This window comes from Heliangelus exortis, chromosome 5 (genome assembly GCF_036169615.1).
Source record: "Heliangelus exortis chromosome 5, bHelExo1.hap1, whole genome shotgun sequence".
Taxonomy (NCBI): Eukaryota; Metazoa; Chordata; class Aves; order Apodiformes; family Trochilidae; genus Heliangelus; species Heliangelus exortis.
Window position 1 is genome coordinate 42,458,426 of NC_092426.1, and position 27,506 is coordinate 42,485,931.

A 27,506-nucleotide genomic window follows, 5' to 3' on the forward strand; every position below is an offset into this window, starting at 1 on the left:
TCCTGGTGTAAGGATGTGAATCTTCCTGGTTAGGGAAGATGAAGTCAGAAATAACTGAAACATTCTTGCCGCAGACCCCTCAAGAAAATTCATGTTTCTTGTCTGCTTCTTAACACACAGATATTGATCTTGTCCTTACCTGGCTCTAGAATGTCTCTGATAAACCACTTCAAAGAAGCTAAGAAGCATTCAAAACCTGTAACTTAGAGTAAATGCAAAAATGGAATAAAAGAAAAAAACTTTTTTATTTTTTTACGTTTAGTCAATGGTTGGCTGTTTTGACTTAACATTTATGTATATCTAACTGTATCCAAAGCTTTGCCTTATTGTTTTCAAATATTTCTTCCTCTGGAAACACTTCTTCTGGGGGGTCTGGCTGCTCATATCCATCTGTTCCCTCTGGGTACCTAAACATGAGGAGAGGCTTTTGAATCCCAGATATTTTTGGTAGGCAGAGCACAGGTTGTATGATCAGCACTTAATAACTGGCAATGGCCAGTTAAAAAAATAATACTTTACAGTATTTACAGGCTTTATGGACAACAGATGAGGAGCACTGTGTCACTGGTTTGTGATCACAGAAATCAAACTTAAAGCTCCTTTAGGGTGTATGATGATTTTCTCAGTACCGGGGAGCTGGATGGGTGTTCATGGGACACATTTACCAGCCTTTCATCTAATCTATTTTTTTCCATATTTCACATTTCTGTCAGGAGGTTAACAGAATCATCATCATGGGAAATTTTTCTAAGTGTTCAGTCTTGAATGTCTTTGCTTAATGTCACCCCCTGCACTTGCAGAATGAGATCAGTGGCTATAAAGGGACAGAGAGCACTTGCTGGCCAAGCAGGATTTTGCACAACCCTTCCAGCTCCATCACAGATGTTGTGCTGTTGTTCTCAGACCTTGTGACACATCCAGTGATGGGAATGCATTTCACTTCCTCTGACAGAGTGAATCCATTATTATGTAATGAAAATCTGCATTATATGAAGCTGGTTAGAATACAGAAAAAAAAGTTATGTATAGCCATAATGAAGCAATTGGTATAAGTGTCCCTTGTTAGTACCAGCCTCAGGATTTACTCTGCACTAAACTCTCCAGCTCAAATTGAATTTGGCTGATTTCTATTTGTCAGTAGTACCAACCACAGTACACCTGGAGGTCTCAAAAATCCAAGTTACCAAACAAATTTCACTTCTCCTCCCCCCCCAGGTAGCTATGACATGATACTACATATTTTCCCTCTAAATCTCCTACTTCTGTTTTCTTAACACACTGCTACAGGGACATAAATTCTTAACACTGGGCAACAGATTGAGATTTGGAAACTAAATAAATGAATGTTATATTTGGTAGAAAAAAACCTAGAGAAAAGGCAGGCTACTTTTGTCTGTCTCTTGCCATTTTTTGTTCTGATGGTTCAGAAAAAGTTGCACACAGAGGGTAACTGGTAATTGCTGGCTCCCAGAAATATGTTTTATACAGATTTTCCTGAAGGGGGGTCATATCCCTATCAAAGAACCTTTGCACATCATAATCCCTGCTCACTTCCCTTCAAGGCAGTTGTCTCTTTAGGGTTTGAAGCCAAGCCACTCATGCAATTATAAACACCATATTTCCTTCAGTGATTTACAATAATCAATACTACATTTTGGAGGGGAAAAACAAATCTTTAAGCCTCTTAAAGGATTATTAAACTTCTATCCCTGCCCCCTCCTCCCTGCAGGTGCTGTGAGAAACATTTCCTGCTTTTCCCAGCTGTTTTTGACCACTGTCCCACTCCTCTCCTCCCTTCCTCAGAGTTAAATAACTCTTCATCCATCAGCTTTTCCATAAGGGCAGCATTTTCATGCCCTTCTGTACATTTTTCTAGCTCTATTCTCTCTATTTTGAAAGAAATGCATTCAATACCCCAGACTTTGCTCCATTCAGAGGTGTAGTTATGCTGTTTAGTTCTCGTTTCCTTTACTAAAAATTTCTAGTGTTCCGTTTGGGTTTTTTTGAGCACTGCCAGATTTTCAGCTGAGTGACTCACCAAATCACTGAAGCAATTAAAAAAAATAGTAAACCAGTTCTAAAGCTTCACAGCTGTACAGGATTGTTTTCACCTATGTGTCTTATTTTGTATTTACTGACACTGAATTTCACTTCCCATTTTACTGCCAAGTAAAAGACCAGCTCGTGACAGTCAGGTTTAACTTTGGTTAGTCTGAATCATTTTAAATCATCAGAAGACATTCAGTTCACTATTAGCTCCTTTTACCAGAACATACTGAAAAGTATATAAAAAATAAATGTGGGAAGAAATCTAAATCCTACTCTTTTCCTATTCCACAGAAAAACTTCCCCAACATCTGCCCAAAGATAATATCCACTCACCAAAATACAATATGAAGTCCAACAAGATAACCCTTGTGAGCCACACACACAGAAAGCAGCAGCACAAGTGGGAAGTACAAGTAATGCCAGGCACAAATAAATAAAATTTCATAAGAAAAAATGAAAACTTATTTAAATATGTTGGCTTCTTTCAAGTTAGATGACTCTAATATGCTTCATCATAGGCTGCACAGGGAAAAAAAAAACAAAAAGAAAGAAAAAAAGCGAAAGAAAGTGAAAGAGAAAGAGAAAGAGAGGGAGAAAGAAAAGGAAAAGAAAAAGGAAAAGAAAAAATAAAAAGAAAAAAGAAAGACAATGAAAAAGGAAAAGGAAAAGAAAAAATAAAAATAAAAAAAGAAAAACAAAAAATGAAAAGAAAAGGAAAAGGAAAAATAAAGAAAAAAGAAAAAAGAAAAAAGAGAAAAGGAAAAGGAAAAGGAAAAGGAAAAGGAAAAGCAAAAGGAAAAGGAAAAGGAAAAGGAAAAGGAAAAGGAAAAGGAAAAGGAAAAGGAAAAGGAAAAGGAAAAGGAAAAGGAAAAGGAAAAGGAAAAGGAAAAGGAAAAGGAAAAGGAAAGGGAAAGGGAAAGGGAAAGGGAAAGGGAAAGGGAAAGGGAAAGGGAAAGGGAAAGGGAAAGGGAAAGGAAAAGGAAAAGGAAAAGGAAAAGGAAAAGGAAAAGGAAAAGGAAAAGGAAAAGGAAAAGGAAAAGGAAAAGGAAAAGGAAAAAGGAAAAGGAAAAGGAAAAGGAAAAGGAAAAGGAAAAAGAAGAAAAAGAAAAAGAAAAAGAAAAAGAAGAAAAAGAAAAAGAAAAAGAAAAAGAAAAAGAAAAAGAAAAAGAAAAAGAATAAGAAAAAGAAAAAGAAAAAGAAAAAGAAAAAGAAAAAGAAAAAGAAAAAGAAAAAGAAAAAGAAAAAGAAAAAGAAAAAGAAAAAGAAAAAGGAAAAGGAAAAGGAAAAGGAAAAGGAAAAGGAAAAGGAAAAGGAAAAGGAAAAGGAAAAAACCCCTATGTTTGCCTTAGTTTCTTTCAGTGCTGCAAGTGGCTCTATCTGTGTTTCTCCCTGGAACAATGCAGAGGGCAGGATTGGGTTTCCATGGGCAATGGAACCTCCTGGGTTTGTTGTGCTTGCAGAGCATTTGCCTGTACAGAGGCACCTGCTGAAGGCTCCTCTCTGCCAGGGCAGCCTCTGGCTGGGGGCTCTGTGGGGTTTCTGGGCTTTGCCCCCCAAGCTCTCGAGTCTGTGCTCCAGGACTTCACATGAAGACACACAGCAAATGGTCACTAAACCAGCTCCTGCTTAGCACTACATCACTGCTCTGTTTACAGCTACGTTAGCAAACATTCCCAAAAGAAAAACACTTCCTAAAAATCAAACAAGGAAATGATTGGCAGCAAATAGTGACCAGCAGAGGGTAAATCACAGCAGCCTCATTTCCTCCTGTGACAAAGGGAAAGGCTCGATGTGGAAAGAGAAAGCAGTGAATGAGAACAGCTGTCTGGGCAGCTGCTCTGCAGGCAGAGATGTAGGAGATTTACTTCTCCATAAGCTGACCACAAGGTGATGCTTTTTTGTGGCTGGAAAAAGCGTGTGGCAGATTGGCAGCAAAGTGCAGTTTCCATGAATATTCATAAAAACTCATCTGGAGTCCTGATGTTAGGACAAGCACTTTAAGAAAGGTGATGGAGCACAGAGGGTTGGGCTGGGTGTGAGTGCCAAGTAGGACAAATGAGGGGGTTTAGTAGAGAAGCTTTTCAAATGAAAAACTAAATTTCTGAAAAATTTGCAAACTCTCTCTGAATGGAATATTTTACAACTTGGTAGACAAGCATCTAACATAAAGAATAAAATTAAAATGCTGTTGGCAGAAAAATAAGGTAGGGCTCTAAGCTCTGGTCCAGCCTAGTGTTCTAAATATTTATGACTGAATAAAGAGAGACATTTATTTCCTCTCTCACAATCCATATTTTAGTTATCAATATGCTTAGAGTCACCTTCAGAATAAAATGTAATACTGACATTCAAAAGTACCAATATTTGTACAGTTTTTATTCTGTTATAAATCAGAGAAGGAAGAGCCATAACTATGCAGTGTAGAGTTACTTCGTTAACAAAACATCAACTATTTAAAAGAGAAAATAAAAAGGAAAGAGGGGGGGAATTAAGGCTCTTAGAAGTTGTGTTTTAGGAAAAAGAGATAGAGATAAAAACAGGCATGGAAATAAACCTATGTTTTACCTTATTATTTTATATGTTTTAATAATGAAATGTAAAATCCCTAAGTGACTAGGATTTATTTTAACAGATGCTGCTATGGGGGTTTTTTTGGCTAAAAAAAGACCACTTCTGAAATGAGTCCCATTGCCCAATGTAATTCCTTCTGAAGTGCTGTGTTGCCACAAGACTTGCTTGGTCTGAACCAAGATCAATATTCTTTTAGTAATTTTACCTTTGGTCTCTTCTAATCGCACTTCCAGAAATTAACAGCACATTTTTCAGTTAGTGCCTGCTTCTAGGACTGAAAATATTTGCTGTTTATAGTTGCTGTTGGAGAAGAGTAAGCACAAAGACTCTTAGCAAGCTGTGTTCCCAACTCATTAGAGCACACAATTACTCCTTTGATTGGATTCAGTAATCGAGAGCTTAATTCATGTTTAAATAAAAGTCTTACATCCAGAGGCAGACCTTCAGTTAACTTCTCCTACATGACTGACCTCTCCTCAAGTGGCCAGGAATTTATTCTTCAAGATTCTTCTGACAGTTCTTACAAAGCAGAAGAAATGGAGGGATTCATGGGTTCTCAGTTTTTTTCTTTTTTTTCTTCTCAGACTTTTTCTTACGTTGCTGCTTCCCTTCTTCAGTTAGTGTCAGCAAAGTCGTGATTCTAGTTTACATTTACCATTTTATTGGTCTGATTATTGGATCATATTTTGGAAGTCAGGCACTACTAAACTGCTTGCCAAGAATGGGATTTTGCTTTCTGTCTACCAGCTGGTTTTTTATGAAGTACAATGTTGAATTTTACTTACGTCTACCTATTTCTGACCACTTTCATTGGAAGCTAGACATGCTGTACATTTCCTGAGTGACACAGTAGCCCTCTTGTTTTCTTCTTTTATTGTAATACAGATCATAAGCAACCTGTAGGAGGCTGCCTCAAGGTACAGCATCACCACTCTGGCATTAGATTTGTTAGCACATCTGCTCTTGGTGTGCTGAGCAGAATGAGGAGAAGAAGTGTGTTTAGGAGAAAAATATTTCCTTGGTATAGCACAGGAAGAAAACAGGCAAACTTTAAAGGGAGTGAGAAAGCCAAGATATTAAGTCCAGGACAAGAAAGAGGTCCTGATTTCTTTCAGCTGAAGGACACACAGAAATCTTATGAAAACCTTTCAGTGGGACTCTTATTAATTCAAGAGAATTTTACACACACAAGTATGCAAAGTCTCTCTGTGTTTCTGACTCCTTTACCAATACCTAGCCATTTTTCAGTCTTGTCATACATGATGTCTCAGTCAAAACTTCTGCACAGATAATTCACCAGTTGGGTACCAGTTAGCCCTGAGACTCTTCTGCTCTGGGAGTGCTTTTGAGAAGCAGAGGATGTGATCTCTTCACAGGCAGATGCTTGTACAGAGTCACCAACAATGAAGCTTCAGGCCTCCCTAGGTGAGTGAGACCTTAGCACTCAGCCTGGTTTGTCCTTACATCTTATCCTTACATCTTGAAGCATCATGAAGCTCTCCAGCTGCAGGCTCTGCAGTGAGCAGAGAGATCTGGTGTGCACAGGGTAAATAAAACAGGCATCAGGACCATCCTGCTGCTCTGCTAAATGATGTGTCCACGGGCTCTAAAGGCTGAATGCTGAGTCCTTCACCTTTAAGAAGCATGGGTGAGAGCACCTTGTGTATGCTTTTTAGTGCTAAATTACATGTTACCTTGGCTTTTTGCCCTTGCTGTTACAGCAATTGTGACTGGACTAAATGAGGAAAAATGCTGCTTTTCTTCTTGACTCCTCTGTGAGTCTGCATCTATTTAAGGTGAGCGTTCTGGGGAGACTCAGACTGAAATGATGGGTTTCAGTTCCACTGAAGGATTCAGCTGGGAACCAACCCCCAATAATTCACTGTGGCAAAGTGATGGATGTCACTGAACACTGAATTAGATTTTCTTTCTGTGGAGGTCACCCGTATCTGTTCAACAGAAAACAAGCAAAGCATTTTGCTGAAATTTTACTGAGTTCTTTCACAGCATGTACAAGAAGCACACCAGATAAATTTTAATGTAACTTTCACTGGTGCAAGTGACAGCGACTGATTCTGAAAACTTATTTAAATGTAGCGAAGGACCACGATGCTAAAGAGAAACAATTTATAGTAACCACATCAGTGTTTCATCAGGACTTTAGTTTTAATGTGTGTTTCAAGGGCTGGAAGAAGAATTAAAATATGTATCTGTGACACATCTAAATAAGCCTATAAAGAAACAGGGAGAAGTGATGGCTGAATGTTATCAACATGTAACTTGTGAATTTAACATATTTTTTCTTTCTATAATTTTAAAGATTTTGCTCATGTTAAATATGAGAAATTTAGATTTAACTGAAAATTATACAAAATAAAAATAAATTTGGCTACTTATCCAAGTCATCATTCAGGTTCCAGGGATTAACAAGAGGCCAAAGATGTTTTAGTATAGTCTGGTGTTTAAACTTCTATAAACTCTTTTAATGATTGAACTTCTAGAACTACCATTTTTAATTTTTTTTCCCCTACAAAGGTTATTTATTTCTTCCCCTCTTCAGGGAAAATGTATGATTTGTAATGTGTTTCTGAACAAGCCAATTAACTGCATGCACTCATCTCTCTGTAAAATAACTCCCCAGAGTTGAGAGACTTCAATGTTTCTTGGAAAAATAATCCTTCCTTTTTCAAGAGAGAAGTGAAAACCAGAGCAATGGGAGGTGATGTGTCTGCTCTGAACAGAACTGAAAAGCTTTCCCTCTGTCCTGGGGGCTTTGAACCACCAGGAGCCAGGGAGCCACTTGTGACCAACTTGGCTCTTGATTTTAGAGCAGATCAGAGCCAGGAATGAAGAGCTGGGTGAGCAAGGCAGAAGATTTTGCTAAGGAAATGTTTGGCTAAGTCATGCAAACAGCAGAACTTGGAATATTCCAGTTGATTCATCAACACTTCTTTGTTTTGAAAATGTCTCATGAATCAGTGCAATGACTTCTGCTCAGATTCTTTGTTCCCAGGCTCCTGGAGTTTCATCCCAGGCTCCTGGATTCAGAGCAGTGACAGCTACCAAAGGCTGTGAGAGCCTCAGAGAAGAAGAAACCAAGGGGACTGCTTCAGAGAGCTGGAAAGGTGTCTGCAACCTGGCTACACAGAAAAGAGAACGTGTGGTCTGGGCTTTTATCAGGAGAGTTTTTACTGAGCTGACTACTGAGTCTCCAGGCTCTCCATTTCAGCACAGGTTTTCCATGTGTCATTTGGGATTGTTACAGGAATGTGATCTTGGTCATAATCAGGACAGCAAGTCAAGCTTATTTTATAAAGCCCAGGAGCAAGAGCATCTCCTGTCAGACCATCCCTACTTAGCATTAAGTATTCTTTGTCTTGTGGCCTGTGCACTCAGCAAGGCCTAAAGCTTGTATATTTGTTTCAGTTTTAGAAACTCACTATTTCTCTATCAGAAAGAAAATCTAAAAGAAAGGAATTAATATGTTTGAACAGCAGCAGTGACAAAACAACAAAATACTGGTATACAGTCCATGGATTAATAAAGCACTAGAGAAAGACAGAAGATACCAAACCCAACTGTCTGGGGTTTTTCATCACACTACACTGAGAACAGTCTCAGACAGCTTTAACAGGCAATTTTGTACACCAGTTATCTGTATTTTTAATCAGACATATTTGCAGACCCTCAAGACATTAAAAAGACAAAAAAGCCCAGGGAGGTATTGCCATCCCATGCCTTCAGAAACTCCCTATGTATGCTTTGTTCCTATATTCATCCTCTCAAAAAATTCTTATCTACTTCCCTCTCATTTTTTTTTTAATTCAGCACTAAGTTTCATAAATATGTGTATGTATTTAATCATGTGAATGCAATGAACTTCTTAAATGTGTAAAAGCTTGTTGCATTTTTCTGAGTTTTAAATGTAGAAAAAAATAAAGGAGTATTTTCATCCTGTAGCATTCTATTTCATTGCTAAAATTAATTCCATTAACTCTGTGTTAACAATTAACCTATTTTGTCAAGAAGTTAAGAAAGAGTTGAATATTTTAAGGCTTCTTTTTATCAGCAATTGCATCCCCTCATCTAGGAATAGACATATTTATTTTCTATAAATTTTTTAGTGTTTTTTAAGTCCTTTGTGGGATGTAAATTCACATCTTAGGCTTTTTGCATTTTGTACAGTTTCATTCCTATAAGCCTCAGTTAATTCTTTAAACCCTGCTTTGTCTCCATTGTGTGTGACTTTCCTTGATTTTTAATTTTAGGAAATTCAAGATTTCCTGATACAGCCCTATTGAGCTTTCACTGGGAGTCTTTTCTTTCTCCTGGTCTGAGGCAGTTTACCACCTTTGAATTAGTGTGGTTCCTTTCAGCACCTGTCAGCTCTGCTCCAGCCTCACAATAGAGAGATTATTCTCTAGAATAGTCTTTCAAGTCTGTAAGAACCAGTTTGCTGAGGTCCCTCAGGTCTGATCTTTCTCAAGCCTATTGTATTAATTTCACTGTTATCACTGCTTCCTTGCCTTAGAAACAGAAACACTGCTGGAATTAATTTCTGTTGTTATTCTAAAGTTTTTGGTCAAAATTAAATCAGAAACAGCCCATCTCTTAGCAATTACCTACAGTTTATGATAATGCTAATCCCAAGGCTTTCCAATATCAACCCAAGTTAAATTAACAGACACTCAGTAGCTAAAGGTTCCTACAACCACCAGGTCTTATTTTGGAAATTATTTTGCAATTGCTTGGGAAAAAAAAAACAAAAAACAAAAAAACAGGAACAGGAGAGGAAAGCAAATGTCACTCCAGTGTTCAGAAAGAGTCAGGAGGAGGAGGAGGAGGTGGGTAACTACAGACAGGTCAGGCTCACCCCCAGCCCTGGGAAGGTGAAGGAGCAGCTCATCCTCCTGGGATGCCTTGGGACAGGAGGGTCATGAGGAGCACTCAGCATGACTGTGTTAGGCTCTCATTAGTCTCTCTCAAAATATATATAGATAGCAAAAGGAAAACTGAAAATTTAAAGAAAAACAGAAAATTCTCAATTTTTTTTACCCATCTTCTCATCCCTGAACCAGTGTTACTCTTAATAATTATGTATTCACTAAGTCCCACTAAACACCTGATTACATTTTTTGTCTTTCATATCCACCTTTTTTGAGACATTTTTTCATTCTAGTTTAGACTGTTCTAGTTATACACAGTTCCTTCTTGACAATTCTCATCTTATTCTCCAGTGCTGATTAACAAAAGAGAACCTGTTCTCTTACAGGAAACAAAGGGCAATAAATTAATCAATCTTCTTACCATCAAAATTTTAAAAATTCCCCTGCTTTTTCTAAATGGTGTAAACTGGCTTTTTCTCCTGGGTACCAATCTTACCTAAACCCAACTAAAGTTCCCCATATAACAAGAGAAAATTCTGTGATCTCACCATCTGAAAAATATGCCCCATTACCCACCCAGAAACCTCAAGTTCTCTTCCTGGGCATGAAAGATGCTGTTCCATTTTCTACATATTATCCTCTCACAAATGAGCATTCTTGAGACTTTAAATGTATTCTGTGGATAAATAAAGACTTTGAACTAATTTGTACACAACGATGGCTTGCCAGGGTTTTGTAATTTAATTAAACTTTGTATTCATTTATAATTAGTTTGTTTTGTTTACTTTCTGATAGCATTAGTAAACTTATTAAAAAGGAGATACAAATGAAATTTGGGGCAATTACATATGAGAATGATTGGATTTTATTAATCCAAGAATTCATGCAATCAATTTAATTATTGTTATTCTCATTTAAGATACCTCATTATTCTTCACACTAATTAATCATAACTAATGAGTAGGTTTGAAGTGGGACTCTCTACTTACTTCCCCTGAATGGAAGGTTCCTTAAACAAACATTGATATTTACCATAGGGGAACAAGTGAGTTTCATAAATTAATCAAAAAAATAACAAAAATGTGAGGCTGTAAGGTGAGCAGCTTTCTATGTTCAAAATGAGAAGTGTAAAAGATTTTCATATGGGACTTATATTTAATTTACAGCATTGTCTATAGCCACAGACTGAGTTTATAGGAGAATAGAGTTAATGGTTTTTATTTGTACTTCAATAGTGTCTGAATTTGGGCAAATGACTTAAATTTGCCTTCTCAAATATCTTGTTATTCAGCAAGGAGAAGTGCACATCAAAATGGAGGATTAACAAACCCTATAAATAATCACAGGGTTATGCAGAGGTCTTTCTTGAATAACCACAGAAGCTTTTGGAGGTTTCTCTTGTGTCTGTATGCACTCAGCCTGGAAGTACATTTTCATTTTTATGGTGTCAGGGACAGAAAAAGTAAATAAGGTTTTACAAAGTGTAAGTATCAGAGGGACTCCAAAAAATTTATTTTTCTTCAAAAAAGAATTTCTTCTTCCTTAATATATTGAATATGCTTGTTCAAATTTTGCTGTTTATATGACACCTAAAACTGCACTTTAATACGGTTATAGCAGAACTAAAGTCCTTTTCCACACCAGAGATTAAACTTGCCAGCCCACTTCAGTTTTTCAACTGGAAAATCCATGGCAAAACACAATCTCATCCCAGCAGTTCCCCATGGCACTTCAGAAATAAAAGATATTCAAATGGTAACTCACTAGAGGAAAAAAAACCACAACTCAGATCTTACAATGACAAAGTGTAAAAGTAATTTCAGCCTAATACTTTTACAAATAAAAAATAGTGTTCTGTACTCAGAAAGGTGGAACTTGCCTTTGGGAAAGTCACTGCAGCACTTTTAGATACAGATCAATGTTAGAAAAAAATAATCAACTTCTGGAATAGTCAGGGGCTGCGAGTGAACTTTGCACCCAATTAGGTAGGGAATATCTGAGCTCTTCAAAGACCCATTTATGTATAAACCAGATAAAAGTTGTGTGCCAACCATCTCTGAAGAAAAGCATTTTCAGTTCCTGTTTTCATTCCTGCTCTGCCATCTGATTTTCTGCTCCCACTTTCAGGAGCCTGACAACTTCTGACACCTCTCAGGCAGCAAATCCTGGGGCTCAGCTCTGGCTGGAGGAAACCTTTAACTTTTGTGTGGCAGTTCAACCATTGATACGTACAGAGCTTGGGGTGGGCTTTCTACCCCCATAAAAGTTTTAAATGCCAAAGAGAATATCATCCACTAAATCCTGGTTTAGACATGGTGGAGGATACCTACACATGCTATGGTTATGGTTATTATGGTTATTATACCTGCTGGAGAACAAATTCTGTGAGGAGGGAATGGGGGAAGTGGGAATGTGGAGTTTGGAGAAGAGGAGGCTGAGGGGAGACCCATGAACTGCTTGGCTGTCACACAAGCTGAGAATTTTTCCCTCTCCCTAACCAGATGCTACTTGGAACAAAGGCTGCAGGGAGTCCTGACCAAAGACAGCTGGGAGGGTTTGTTAGGAGCTGCCAGAAATACCCTTCCTGTACCCTCAGCCTTACCTGGTAGCAGCAGAAGCCCTTGGGGGATTCCCAGGAGTTCCCAGATCCCAGGCAAAATGCCCAGGGAGCTTGACAAGACCTCAAGAAACTCTCAAAAGCCCTGAAACTGCTGTGCACACAGCTGCATCTGTTGGGGCTGTTCTGGTCCTTCCCATGGAACACCTGAATTTAATTCCCAAAGTGTTTTCTCCCTTCAGGCAGAAGCAGGAAAGCCTTGTGGCAGGCAGCAGAGCTTGGTTAAGGCAACACATCAAGTCTGGGATTGCTGCCTTGTTTGGGGAGAATTTACTGCTGCTTTCTGTAGTGACCACGTCAGGAAATACCACTAAATATTGTTTTATGTGCAGCCTTGACAAGTGGCAGTAAGAGGAGGAAATGCTGTACAAAAAGCAATTCAGAAGAATAAAGGAAATGATTCCTTGGGGTAATAAAGAAATAGTATTATGTATAGTAGTAGAATATTAATCTTTAGAAAGAGAAAGCCATACTATGGGTTAATGTTAAATGGAGCCATTCAAAGCCATGTGTATTATGCAAGAATTTTTCCTTCCTTGTGCGTATAAAGAGCAGATACCTCTTTGATGTTGACCACTGAAGAAAATGCCAGTATTTGGGAATATTCTTAATGCAAAGAGGAATGAATGGAATCACTACTATCTCAAGCATGTCTAATTCACTCATTCACCCTGCTGTCTTTATAATGAACCATCTAACTTTTCCTACAGAAAAAAAAAAAAAAAGAAAAAAAAGGAAGCATAGAAAAAATGTCACAAATAGGAATGAACATAACAGGAAATACTCCAATTTTATTTTTCTTAATTATTGCATTATCAAGAAAGGTGAACTGTTAAGAAAGGCTGCTATGCCAGATGAAAGTCCTGAGTCCATGGTTTTAGTTACAGTGACCAATTTCCTCCTGAACAGAGACTTACATGAGCTAGGAGTGGCCTCTGGAAATCCTTGCTTTGTTTTATTTTCTCCCAAAAAACTAAGTTCTCTCAGATGATGAATATCATTACTCTTGTGCCTTGTTTCCTTTAAAGAGATTGAAATTTGTCTTCCTTTTGAAAATTCTCTCACAACTGAGTGCAATAAAAGTTGACTGAAGGAAAAAAATTGAGGTAGAAGCGTAATGAAGAAAAAAAAGATTAGTTCCTTTGTAAGTGAAAAGAGGAACATGAAAGTGTAAGTGTATATAAAATATACCTTTTAAGAGTTATTGGTGCAATATCAATGGTTCTGAGATAGCAATGCAAAGATTGCCAGCAAGAGGAACAAGTAAGCAGCAAATCTTTATTTTCAGAAGGTCAGAAAGCACAATTGAGCTCTGCTATTTTAGATCAAAACACATTGGAGATACTATTGCTAAGAATACTACATGGCATTCGAACCAAAAGCTTGCTATGGAGGCAGCACTATGACAGCTATTTTCAGTAACTTGCCATTTAGTCCTGTCAGTGATGAGCTGCACAATATTAGAGGAGAGGCTCTGCTTTCTGATTTCAGCTGGAAACCTGATTCTGAAAATGTACCTGCAAATAAAATAAAAAAACCCTGTCATTAAATTCATTGCAGAACTATATGTAATTTCAACAAAAGTTAAGAAATTGGTATTTCTTGACTTGAACCAGACAGGGCTTTGTTATTTAATTTAGAGTAGCCCCTGGGATTTCAATTTAATGTATGTGTCCCAGTACCTGAAGTTTTGTACCTCTCCAAAAATGCAGTCAGCAGATCCAAGACAGAACAGGATAGAGAAGAAAAATGAGTGTGATGTGCAATGGAAGTATTGTCTTTGTAGGCTGTCACCTGCTACCATTCATAATTGTTGAGTCAATTCTTCCTATTTCCTTATTTCTCTATATATGAATAAGAAATTCAAGATTAATTTCAGGTATCCTGACTGTCTCACCTTCTGATGTTTTTATTTAGCACAAGCAGTTATGGAGGGCAGAGTGTGAATTTTAAAGAAATAAGAATTAGGTGATATAGTTATGGGAGAAATTAAATGTATAAAAAAAGACGTAATAGTACATAATAGTAAAAAATTACAGTTTCAAATTAATTAATACTCCAAATAAAATTGGGCTTGTGTTTGGCCAGGCAGAGGCCAGAGCTGCTCATCTGAGTCAGCACTCAGGGGACTGATTTCATTTTGCTTCCAGATCATCTGCTGGGTTATCTCAGCAATTAATTGTTTCCCTTCCTAGGAGCACATGGTGTAAAATTACCTGGGAATAGCAACTTCACACTTATAATGAGATTGGTATATGTGGTTTTAATAAAGCTAAGGAAGCCTTTCTTTGTTTTATGAGGAATTCCTCATAGGCTTCAACAGCCCCAGGAAATGAGTGGGTAAAAGAGAGGTCACCCCTCCTTGGGTGACTTCCATATTATTGGCTCAGCTGTTCCTGGATGTTTTCCAGTATTTTACATGAGTTCTGGAGTTTGTGGGTGTCTCCAGGAGCAATTGGTGAATTCAGGTGTCTCTGGAGTGAAACACACAGGGTACAGCCAGGCTGGGGAGCAGCTCTAGGACTGAAACACCCATCAGACTCTAAACCTTCAAGCCATCATTTAACTACACATTTAACTGCTATACACTTAACAACAACTGGGACTTATACAGAAACCCAGCATCTGGTGGAGCCCTGGGTAAATGCTAACTTCATTTTTTTGCTGGCACCAGACTCTCCTGCCCACATCTCTGATGCTCTCTCTCAGCCTGCAGGACCAATGGCCCAACTCGTTTTCAAAGGGGGAAGCTGAAAAGTGCTTTTTCCCCAACAGTTTGTATCCCCAGTGTTTATATGCAACTATACCATAAACTGAGGCCAATCTGGTCCCTTTTTCATAGGTTTTACAGTTTGCAGGAGTTACCTTACAAGTGATGGTGCATTCCAGCTTCCTCAGATGGACATTTCCTGTTTGGAGGTGGGATGAGTCTATTCAGAAGACCCAGGGAAAGAAGAGCAGAAAAAATGAAGTCAATGGGAAAAAAAATCTATTTACCTGTTGAAAAAGGATCCATCTCTTCACTAAAACTGTTTGGGTGGGTTTTGTTTTTTTTTTAGTTTTGGCGTGGGTTTTTTAATTATTTTTTGTTTGTTTGTTTGTTCATTTTGGGTTCTTTGGTTGGTTGGTTTATTTGTTGTTTTGTTGTTTGGGTTTTTTTGTTGGTTTGTTTGTTTTTACAGTACTTTTTGTATTTCATAGAAGCAATCAGAGCCCAGTTCAGGGAGAGGAAACCATTCCCAGCCCTGGGGTAGAAGGAGCAGATTTAGCAGTGGTGGCAGACAGGGCAGGGATGTGGGACACTGTGTCTGTCGCTCCAGTCCTGCAGCACAGTTTGCTGCTCTGTCACCTCTGTCCCCCCTGCCCCTGGCCACACTCCTGCCCTCAGGGTACCATTGTCAGGGGGGTTCTGCCAGGGGAGTCAGTCCTGAAGCCCTTGAAAAGCTTCCTGCCCTCTGAATGGGAGGGAAATCTGAACTTTGGTAATGTGATATTAACATTACTGCAGTTAGAAAAAGAGTTGCAGATGATACCTCGGTGTACACAATATTTTTATTTTGGGCTCCTTGCAGCACCTCCCTCTGCACCCCTCTGCCATGGGTCTCCAGCTCCTCTCTGTGGATGGCAGCAGTGGCTGCAGCAGGAACTCTGCATGGGGAAGAGCTGGGAAAGGAAACACTCCCTCTCTGCCTCCGTAGGCAATTTCAGTCTTGAAAATGTGAAAACTCTTTCTTAAGGTGTTTCTTACTTCATACTTTTTCTTGTTTAATTCTTCTGAATAATCAGACCTCCTTCTCACCTCATTTTGTTTTAGCTACAGCTCTCCTTACACTAGGCAAGTTTCTAGACCTCTGTAGCTGCCCACTCAGGCAGTGCCTGTTCCTGCAGAGATCCCGGAGCTGCTCAGGCACTGCCCCGATTTGGTTTTCTATTGCTGTGCTGCTCCAGTTCTGCTCCTGGGACTGCCCTGGTACCAGGGGTGAGGGTGGCCTCAGCAATCAGAGTTTTGGTGACCAATCACCCCTTGGGATGAGTGCTTTGGTTTGAAACTCAGTCATAAAGGTGCTCACTAAAATATTATTTTGAGATAATAAAACAGAATTCTTGTCACTGGCTGCAACAAAGATGATTTTTATTATGGCAGCAGATTAATGGTATCAGAAAAAGGAGACAGGTACAATTAGTTTTAGTTAAGTTTTCCATCCAAGCTTTTATCTTTCAGTGCCATTATTTTTAAAATGGAATGTTTCTGGGTTTGTTGTATCAGTGCTCAGGCTACTCAGGAGGAGAGTAACCCTCACAGGACATGGATCTCAGAAATGAAAGACTCCAAGCCCCTCAGTTATTGTGAATTCCAAACTGCACTCAAACTTGCTCTAGAGATATTTTCATTCTACATTCAACATCTGCGAGATTAAATGAAAGCCAGTAATCATGAGCAAATTATTTCCATAAATACTGATTATTTTCCTTTTTTTTTTTTTTTTTTTTTTTTTTTTTTTTTTTTTTTTTTTGCCTGGTGCAAAATTAACTTCAGAGTCTAGAAATAACTTGGATGCTACTCTCTAAAAATGGTGTTTAGGACCCGTGTACTCAAATTACAGACTGCTGCCATCTCACTCTGCATTAGGGATTTTGCTCATTTTGGTAGAGGTGCCAAGTTAAAAAGCAGCAAGCTTTGCCTTTTCTTAGCATTATGCAATGCCCCTGACAATTGAAACATCACTTGTCTTATAAATTACACCTTTTTTAATAGCTAGGCTTCTATTTTAATGTTCACTGACTGATAGAATATTAATAATGATTAATGTACAAATTATGTGATTCACCAGCTGCAAACAGATAATTTTACTTGAACAATAAACTAATTACTTTAATTGAACTGTATAAGTAATAGTAATATAATGTGTTTGTGCAATGGTAGTTCTATTTTTATGTTAGTCTTGTGGTAAAGTAACTTCATCCATTTTCACTAATTTGGTCTCCAGAATAATTACCAGAAAAGTCCTTTGCTCCTAATAAACCAAATGAAAAAAGGCCTTCCTTATAAACTCAAAAATAATAAATATCACAGTATGTTAGGGGTTGAAAAGGACCTCGAGAGATCATTGAGCCCAACCCCACTGCCAGGACAGGACCCCCTAAAGTTTGTCACACAGACTGATTTGGGATTTCTCTAGACCAAAATGTCATTCACTTTATATCTTAATCAGAAAATAATTTGTTTTAAAGATTCACTGGATTATATAAAACCAGACAATTGCAACACTGCGATGCTGTCACTGAATGCATCACAACAGTGCTTGAAAATGTAGCAAATATGTTTTCCCTCGTTTCATAAATATTCCTTAATTCACATACTCCCAGGATAGGCCACATCTACAATAAAAGAAATCTTAGGTGCACAGAAAAAGGAAAGAATTATTATATATATAATTCATTATATATATTTGTATATATTCACATATACTATATTCATTACATATATATTCATACATATAATTATATATTTTATTGTTATTCATTAAGTGTAAATAATAATGAGTATTTACAGGGTATAATGTTCTTTTAATGGGTGTTTTTGATGCAGAGGTGCTGATGACAAACCTGCTTTTCAAATGAAAAGATGAAAGGACAGTGGGCTACTGCACACAAGGTAAATTGTTGGACAGGTGAATTGCACAGTGGCAAAATAGAAACAGTTTTTAGTTTTCATGTGGAAACTAAGTTTATTTGAGAAAGGGGTTTGTTCCCATCATTGGTCTACCAGTTGTGTGTGGATTCAGTCAAAGGCAGAAATATTATCTTTAGGTACATTTGCACAATATTTAGAAAAATATTATTGATTATGTATTTAGCACTGCTGAAAAGTAGATGTAAGAGTGTTGTGGTTTGGAAGAAAAGCTTTACTCTCATTTCATACTTGGGTTAACTAAGATACAGAGAGGGAACACTAGAACTGCTCCTTCTCCTGGATTCTCTGTGCCCCAAACCTATTTATCAATAAAAGCTCTGAAAATTAAATCTGCTTTTCTCCACTTTTCATTTTTCAAAATTATTGGCCTCCCTCTCAATTAGGACAAACACTGAATGTTTGTGAACAGAGCTGGTTTCATCACAGGATTTATAATGAAAGATCCTTCACTGCCAGAACTCTGGGACCATCTGGTTCCACAAGACCCTTGTAGCTGCTCAAGGATTAATTAGGAGCACATGGTAACTGCTGTGACAGCAGAATTATTTACTTTTGTCTTATATGTCTTAGGAAAAGCAATCATTGTCCAGAACAGATTCCAAGGCAGACTGAAGCAATGAAATAAAAGGCACTGAACCCACTGGGCTGTGCTTGTCTGAGAATGATGTTTGAAAGCATTACAATTAACACCATGATGTTAATGAAGCTGCTTCCCCCTGCCCTGCATGGGACAGGTGATGTGCCCAGGTGTAAGAGGCTCCACAGAAAAGGAACAAAACCAAAATGGCTCAGTGTCCAGTAGCAAACACACTGAGATTCAGCTGATTAAGGATCACTGAAATAGACTTCTCTTTTTTTTCAGCAAAGTTAGATCTCTCTAATTTTTCACATAGAAGAAATACTTGCAGCATTTATAGTCAGTTACACTAAAAAAAAAAAATCAAATATGGATTTTTCTAAAAAGTTGTTGGTTCTTTCCTACCAAACTTCATCTCTTTAAAGCAATGGCTGTGGGCAGCTTGTATGTGTCCAAACATAAATCATTGGAACAAATTACTCAATATCAACTGGTCTATCACAACTGACCATCTGTATGCTCCAAATCACTGAGAAATAGAATTCCTCATCAGCTTAGACCATCATTAGGTTGTTTGGTTGTTTTTTTGGTGAGTATTTATGAAAATGTAGCTCAGTTAGAAATAACTATTTTCAGAAAGATATTTTGTGAAAGAAAAAGCAACAGTTTAAAGTTTCTTCCAAAAGCTTTTTGTCCAACAGCGAATAGATTCAGTCAGATCATAACATTAAGAGTAAGTCATCAATAAAAAAATAAAAAAAAAATCCTTCTTATGTCTGATACTAACCTTACCCAAGAGGAAAAATACAACATAAATTCAAAGAACATTTCAATTCTGTGTGTTATTTGATAAAAGGGTTTTTTCTATTAATGTTTTGCAGTTTGGTTTCTTTAGTCCAAGATAAAATGTTCATTGTAATTTCATTCAGGAGGTGCTAAACACTCTACATTTTTGATTCTGTAGTTTGCCATAAGTGAAAGGGCTTCATAACTGCTAAACAATATCAAAAGAGACAACTGCTGGCTTATTTATTCTTTCCTAACAGCAACCCTCATCGCAGAGTATTAAGCCTGAAGGCTACATGGTAATTTATCTTTGCAATGCTCGATAATTTCTGCAAATTTCTGTAATTGCTGTGGAGTTTTTGGGTTTGTGCACTGTCCTGAGGAGCTAAATTCCTTTTGCTGAGCATCTCCTGCTGTACCTGAGTGGCCACAAATGTCTCAGTGCTTGACACCACTTTGATGTCATCTCTGGCTGGGAAAGATGAAATGTTACAACTCCTGCTTAAAACTCTGGCTACTTCTGACATGGGTCAGAAAGAATGGTAAAACCTGGTAGTGCAGAGAGAACACAAAGTGCAAGACAGCAGAGAATCAAGGGCCTTTTTACAGCATGTAGTTCATCCTCAATTACTGTTCCAAGTACAAGCCTGATAATTAACCTAGTCTGTAAAGAAATTTTCAACCAGTATAATTATTAGTCAAGGCCAGAGAAAGAAAAGGAAAGATCACAATAATATTTATATATAAATGTATTAATACAAACACACAGATTTACGTTTCCTTGTGAATTCAATACAGATTTATACACTTCAGGCAGCTATACTGGCTGATTAGTTGTATTAATTAAACCAGCCTCAGCTATGTCAGTCTAAACATGCCTAATTTCCCTACTCAGACAAGAATAATTATTGCAACATAAAATGTTGTATCAAATCCTTCCCAAAGCCTTCTATCTGTCTAACAACAGCAAGTTGTTAGACACCTTCTTAACTCTGTTACTATACATAAAGCTACACAATTTTACAACTATTGGCTTCACCTGTAATATGGAGCAAGCCTGAAGCTGCCAAAATCTGTATTAATAATGTTTATGAGGTAAGAAATAAATTCTGATCTGGTCAGATATAATCCAAGTTTACAAACATGCAAATGACTGCACATGATGCAGCCAGATGGAGACATGGATCCATCTGCCAGAGATATTCAGGAACAATTGCATTAACAGGCTTGCCATCAGGAAAAAAATTATTCACTTAAACAAGTCTGATGTATTGTAGATGGTATAAAAAGGATTTGCTATTTTAAATGGATCTATGAATTACTATGAGCAGGAGCTGTCTTTTTTCTGACATATCAAACCAATTAGCCACTTTATATCCAGAAAGAAAAGTAATACTGTCATGTTGTATATGTCAAGAATTCCATTTAAAAGAGCTCCTCCATCTGATTTGCCATTACAGAGCATTGATGTTTTCCCTGACAAAGCTAGAGAGAGAGCAAGTAAAAAAAATAAAAAAGCAAGAAAAGCAAAAACAAAAAACCCAAAAAACCAGCCCTGTGACCAAGGTATACTGAAGTTCTCTTTAAATAGAAGTCCATTATTGTAAATTGATATTTCTTTTTCAGCAACTTCCATCAAGTGAGTATATTCTAATCTACACTGTAAATGAAGGCACTTCTTTCCTTTTTATCCCTATTACCCAGTTTATGATCATGGTTATTGTTGGAAGAGGTTATAATTACAGAGAATAATTAGTAGTCAGAGTGATAAAAGCTCATATCTTATGTTACCAGTGTGTCAGATCCCAGGAGTTAAGCTTTCAAAGACAGAAATGAGTTTAGAAAATCACAGTGCTTGATAGGTTAGCCAAGAATCTGAAAATGTATTTCTTTGTCATTAGGAAGCTTTTGTGCTGATATATAAAAACGTTTATATGCCAATTAGTCAAGAAGCCATTAAAAGTTAAATAAAGAATGATTAACACATTGTCACTGCTAAGGAAAAATTAAGGAAGGAAATATATTTGGCAGCACACAGACTTTTACTGAGGTGTTTTACTTGAAATAAGTGCACATCAAAGTACTCTATTGTAAGAATTCAAAAATACCAAGTTATAGTTTTTCCTTTATGTAACTTAATCCTTATTCTAGCAGAGACCAGAGCTTCTTATGAAGAGTACCTGAAGTTACTCTATCACAAAATCACAGAATTGTCACAGTTGGAAAAGACCTTTAAAGTCACTAAGTCCCACTGTCAGTCCAGAAAAAAACCACTGCACCCACTGGGACATGTCCTGAAGTGCCACATCCACACATTTCCCAAACCCCTCCAGGGATGGTGACCCCAGCAGCTCACTGGGCAGCTGTCCCAGGGCCTGACCACTCTTTCAGTACAGAAATTCTTCCTCAGGTCTCATCTAAACCTCCCCTGCTGCCACTTCAGACCATTTCCTCTGCTCCTGTCATTATCCACCTGGGAGAAGAGCCCAACACCCCCCTCCCTACAACCTCCTTGCAGGGAGCTGCAGAGGGCAATGAGCTCTCCCCTCAGCCTCCTCTTCTCCAAACTCAACATTCCCACTTCCCTCATTCTCTCCTCACAGGACTTGTTCTCCAGACCCTTCCCCACCCTGCTTCCCCTTCTCTGGACACTGCAGTAACTCAGTCTCCTTCCTGTAGTCAGGGGCCCAGAGCTGAACCCAGCACTCAAGGTAAGGCAATCAATTATTTTTCTGTATCATCCCCTGGCTGCACTCAGATGTTGTCAGCTCCACATACAGAATTCTGCAAGAAGAAAAGATGCAGGGTTCTTAGGAAACAGGGGGGATGCTGGAGTAACAGCAGGGCTACACCATGTCCTTGCATGCTGGTGCTCATCTCTAAACAAACACCTGGACCACTCTTGAAGCTTTGGAAAGGCTTTACACTGGCTCAAAACCAGTGGATATTAATGGAAGGGTATTTTTTCTGTGCCTGGAGAGAAATAAATTCTGTATTCTGGAAAATAAAGCTATGAAAAGGTTAGCAAAATCTAATCAAAACTTTCTACACTTTGAAAACTTTGACACTTCCCAACACCCCCTTTGATCAGATTGGCATTGAAGTGATCCTGAGATGAACACATTAACATTGCTTCAATCACAGTCACTGCAGTAAAATCGGCATATTAAATATATGAAAAAATAATTGCAGGTGCAACTAAACATGATTAATGATCAGACAACAGCTTCCACATGAAAAGAATATTAAAGAGTTTTGCACTGTTGTCAGAGCCAAAAGTGTTCACACATTGGTTGGTTTGTTTGACTGGAGCACAGGGCACCAGGACAGAGAATCCTCAGAGACACCAAGCACTGTTTGCACAGTTTCATAAAAATCTTCACGTGTTTATAATGTAGAGATTTGTACACTTCACTGGATAATAAATTACATGTAATGATACAGAATGGTTGGGATCATCTGAGACTGTGAGGCAGCTCTCATATGAACTGGGACATGCTGTACATTCCTTTATAGGAAATACAGACAGACTTGTGTTGGAAATTATTTTGTAGATAAAGGGATCTCATGTCTGCAGGGTGGAAAACAATGTTGTAAGCTTATTATTTTGAGGCCTGGACTCATCTATCTCAGCTCATTTTGTTTAAAATGTTTCTTCATAAAAAGATGAAAAAAAAAAACCAAAACCAAAGCCCCTTAACTATTCTGGTAAAGGGGAAAAGGAAAATATTCCAAACTTATAAAGTTTTTTTTTGGGGGGAGTGGGGGTGTTTGTTTATAAACTGTTTATAAAATGAAAGACAGAAATCTCTCTATCAGCTTGAAAAATATTTAAAATAAATCCAAAACATCTAGAGATGTTATTACTGTCTTCTACTTTTTGTAGTTTGTGAGGAATTCTAGACAAGATATAAATTTTTTATAGTTCCATCAAACTATTTTTACAGAATATTCAGTGTGCTCAGTACGTGCTCAGTTCCAGTATCCTCAGAAATACTGTGTTAGTGCACTTTATTTTCTTCCAGGTATGATTCCAGAATACCAATGAAGTTCTTCTGGCAGATGCTGTTTTAATTAACATCAGCATTTGAAAAACTAATCATGGCACATGGTAAATGCATTCTGTGTCTGTCAATAATGTTATATTCCAGTTTTACAACTGGAAATTATTGTATATACGAATGTGCATTCTTAAAGATTAGTATGGAAAATATCTTGTTAATCTGAGGGAACAAACATGTGAGTGCATGGGTTTGCCTCAGGCATTTTAATGTCCCAGTGAGAAGTAACTCAGCTCACCTAATGCCTGAATGTAACACTGAACTTCATGTTTTAATTCACCCTTAGCACTGTCACTTTTCCTATTACTATTTCAAACTATTTTGACTTATACTGGAACATAAAAACAGGTCTGAATGATTTATATTTCATTAATTATATACTGTTTTATAACAGTTATGACTTTTCAGCTTTTTGGGTTTGGTTCAGTGATTACATCAAAGAGAAGGATTGTGTCTTGGTCAACAATGTCTCTTGTCTAATCCAGAAATTATAATTTCCATAAAATGAAAATATATACCCCGGTTTTAATAATTTTATGAAACAGATAGGTCAGGCCTTATAATGGTTTTAAACAGGAGAGATAAAACTGTTCTTAAAAAACACAGATTAGTGGAGATTTCATGAACGGGCCATGAAAGGAGCCAAGGCAAGAGGCATTCCTGGGGACCAAATTGAGGCAACCAAACACTATCTTGCTGCACCTGCTTGCAGTTTCAGAAACCCCTTGCAGAGTTATGAGTGTAAAATAGATTTTTGTTTTGGTTTGGTTTTTTTTTACCTTCATTCATGGAGTTCAGATTATTGTGGTCAAAGTGTCATCCCACCCTAAGTATGACGGAAGCAAGATGAAGGATTATATATATATATAATATATAGAGAGCCAGGAAGAGAGATGTACATTTACAACACCTCTTACATAAGTAGATTGTAAGGATACTGAACAGCCACAGGAGGGAGGGAGAGACAAACAATTACATTAATGGAGAGGGAGATCCTGGCATTAACATACCCACAGTATTACATTTATCTGTAATAGGAAACACATACACAGCTCTGTAAAACACACTTGGCATTTGAGAAGGTAGTGAGAACAATAAAAGCACATCCTATCTCTTTCTCAACACTTTCACAGGTGTTCCTTTGTCTCCTCACCCTCACAGTGAGGAATTTCTTCCTAATCTCTAATTTAAATCTGTCCTCTTCCAGTTTAAAACCTTTACCCTTCATGCTATAGCTACATGCCCTCGTGAAAAGTCCTTATCCACCAGTGGGAATTTCACCATTCTGCCACAACTCCTCAAATACATTGGAAAGCAGCTTAGGAAGATGCATATGACTGGGTCCCACTGACTTGTGCATCCTCAGGTTCTTTAGGTGGTCTTGAACCTGACCCTACAATGGGTGTTTCACTATTCTCCCAGTCCCTGTCTTTCCCTTCCTTGCCTTGGGCAGGGTGGCTTGAGCTGGGGCAGACAGAGGAGAAAGGCTTGGAGGTGCTGGTTGATGGGATGCCCAACATGAGCCAGCAGTGTGTGCTTGGAGTGCAGAGAGTCAGGCACAGCCTGGGCCCCATCAAAAGGAGCTTGGCCAACAGGTAAAGGGAGGTGAATCTCTGCATTTACAAATCAGCTCTTGTATAATCTGGAGATGCTTGGATCTTGTTGAGCTTCCTTGTTAACATCTCCCCTAGCTTTCCCTGGAAAACCATCTGAAGCAAATCCTTGCAGGAAATAAGCATGGTGGTTCCACATTAATTAATTCACTGTGAGTTAATAAGCAGCTTGCTTGGTATTAGTGCCTTGCCTATTGAGATTCCCCAAGGCCACGTGTAGGGTCCTGCATTATGGGCCCCATAGAATGACACAAGGTTAGGCAGGAGTGGCTGGAAAGCTGCCAGGAGGAATCATAGAATCATAGAATCCTAGGGGTTGGAAGGGACCTCGAAAGATCATCTAGTCCAACCCCCCCTGCCAGAGCAGGGCCACCTAGAGTACATCCCCTAGGAACGTGTCCAGGTGGGTTTTGAATGTCTCCAGTGAAGGAGACTCCACAACCCCCCTGGGCAGCCTATTCCAGGGCTCTGTCACCCTTACAGTAAAAAAATTCTTTCTGATATTCAACTTGAACCTCCTATGCTCCAACTTACACCCATTACCCCTTGTCCTATCACTGGTCACCATAGAGAAAAGCCTAGCTCCATCTCCAGGAATGGAATCCTGGAGGCAGTGGGCAGCAGGCAGCTGAACAGGACCCTGCATGTGAGGGGCACAACAAGCATCTGCCTTGGGTCAGGCACTGTGGGGGAGCAGGACCTGAGCAGGGATCCATCTCCCTCTTGCTCAGCTCTGGTGATGCTGAATCTCCTGTCCTGTTTTGGGCTCCTCTCCACAAGAAGGACACTGAGGAGCTGGACTGTGTCCAAAGAAGAAGAGGGAAGCTATGGGAGGCCCTACAGCACAAGTCACAGGAAGAAAAGTATCACAAAACAATGTTATGATTCTAGAGATGCTATGTTGATACTAATGATATATTGATATTTCTCACATTTGCTACATAAGATGATGAACTGCAGGAGGAAACAGCCAAAGGGAGTGGGATGATTTGTTGTTGCTCTGTAGCTTCCACAATTTGCTGTCTTCCCAAGGCCATGCATTCTCAAGAATAAAAAATGGAATTCCTATGGCTCCCCCATTAACATGCATCAGCTGTTTCAGAGAGTGCCTCATGGTTTATTAGGGTCAGTTCAGGAGAACCTCCATATCCTCAGACAATATTTTTCTTCCTGAAAGAAAACGCACAAGGAATTTGAGCATCTTTAAGGCAAAAGCTTTTCAGATTGTTTTTGTAAAGTTGTAACACGGGTTCAACCAATTCACTTGCCTATGAATGTCATTTTATGGACACTTCTGTCAAAAGGTTCAACCCAAGAGAAACTTATATATCATTTGAAGGGCTCAGAGGAGACTTTATTGTTCAGCAAGCACACTTCTACCTTTTGGCTTAAGTCAAAGCGTCATTATAAATAAATAGAAATAAAGAGTGGTGCCCAAAGAGGCTGCTGGGGGCACACAAATGGAAAAACTAAAGGGGTGTCAAGAATCCCTATGTCAGCTCAACTGGACATAATTAGATATTCTGGCAATCACTTAGAGCTTCGGACATCAGCCAATCTTTGAGCCTGCAACCAGCAGTAAGCAGGCAGGAATTCAGCCATCAAAGTGCTAAGGAATCGTAGAACTGGAAATAAACTTGGGAGTGCAATGTTAGGCTTTGCTAGGAATTTGATGCTCACAAATTATGATGATCAATCAGAAGATAAAGAGTAAGAAGCAGGTTTAATGACAGCATTGTGAGACTCAGCAACACAAATGCATCCATTGCCCATTGGCACAGCCCCCTGGAGCTGGGTTTTGGTGGGTTTTGATTTTTTTTTTTTTATTTGTTTCTTGTGCAAAATTATTACTCTGTAATTATTTTTTCCTCTCTGTCGTCTTTATTATGCATTTTACTGCCCAATGTTTTTTTAAGTTCATCACGAAAAAAGAGCCATTCAGTTTTAACTTACTTTATATGGAGTTTATTAAATTATGTGAAAAAGAATCAATGTTAAATTAATAAATATATTTCCTAAAATTAACAAGGATCTCATGTCAATCAAGTTAGAGTTAGCAGAAGAATTTCTGTTATAAGCAGAAGTTTCTTCAGTTGGAAAGCTGAGAAGAAGAAAGGTATAACCATTCATCAGCAGAAGATTTTGAGTGATAAATATGATATGGCTGAGAAAAAATTCAATATATTTCTGGAGTACTTGAGGCAAAGTAGAGATAGGAAAAAAAAAAGGGATGTTGTACAAGATCAGCAAGATCTTCTGGGGAAGGCTGTGTACACCTTTGATTACTGCAGACAAAAAAGATAAAACACAACCTGGAACAGGTATGTTAAGTGCTATTATGATGGGTGAGAAACTGAGAGCCTGAAAACAAATGCAGTTGTACTCCATGGAGAGAACAAAAAAAGTAGGGAAAAAATTAATTAGCTACTGCTCACCCAGGGGAAATGTAGTGGGATTACTTGGAAGTAGAGGTAAGGTAAACAAATAAAATATGATGTAGTTATTCTTGCTAAATGATAAAAATATTTGCATAGGAAGAAGATGCAGATGTTGTCAAGGGGTACTAACATCCCTTTTCTGTGGAAAGAAACTTTAGGACTTCAGTGTAGATAAAAAGAAATACAGTTTGACCCTGTTCAAATGTAAATAAA

General features: G+C 38.2%; 2 long non-coding RNA genes across 2 annotated transcripts in view; both read right to left on the reverse strand.

The window, feature by feature from the left end:
- Positions 1–357: 357 nt before the first annotated feature.
- LOC139796727 (uncharacterized) overlaps positions 358–27,506 on the reverse strand; it is a 42,266-nt gene continuing 15,117 nt past the window's right edge. The window contains exons 2-3 of the long non-coding RNA XR_011726129.1: positions 15,657–15,786; positions 358–407 (exon numbers count right to left, since the gene is read on the reverse strand). This is a non-coding gene — a long non-coding RNA (uncharacterized lncRNA). The remainder of the gene's footprint in view (positions 408–15,656; positions 15,787–27,506) is intronic.
- On the reverse strand, positions 13,388–15,050 carry LOC139796726 (uncharacterized). Its single transcript, XR_011726128.1, has 2 exons — positions 14,989–15,050; positions 13,388–13,640 (listed from the first exon to the last, which is right to left on the reverse strand). It is a non-coding gene; the product is annotated as an uncharacterized lncRNA (long non-coding RNA).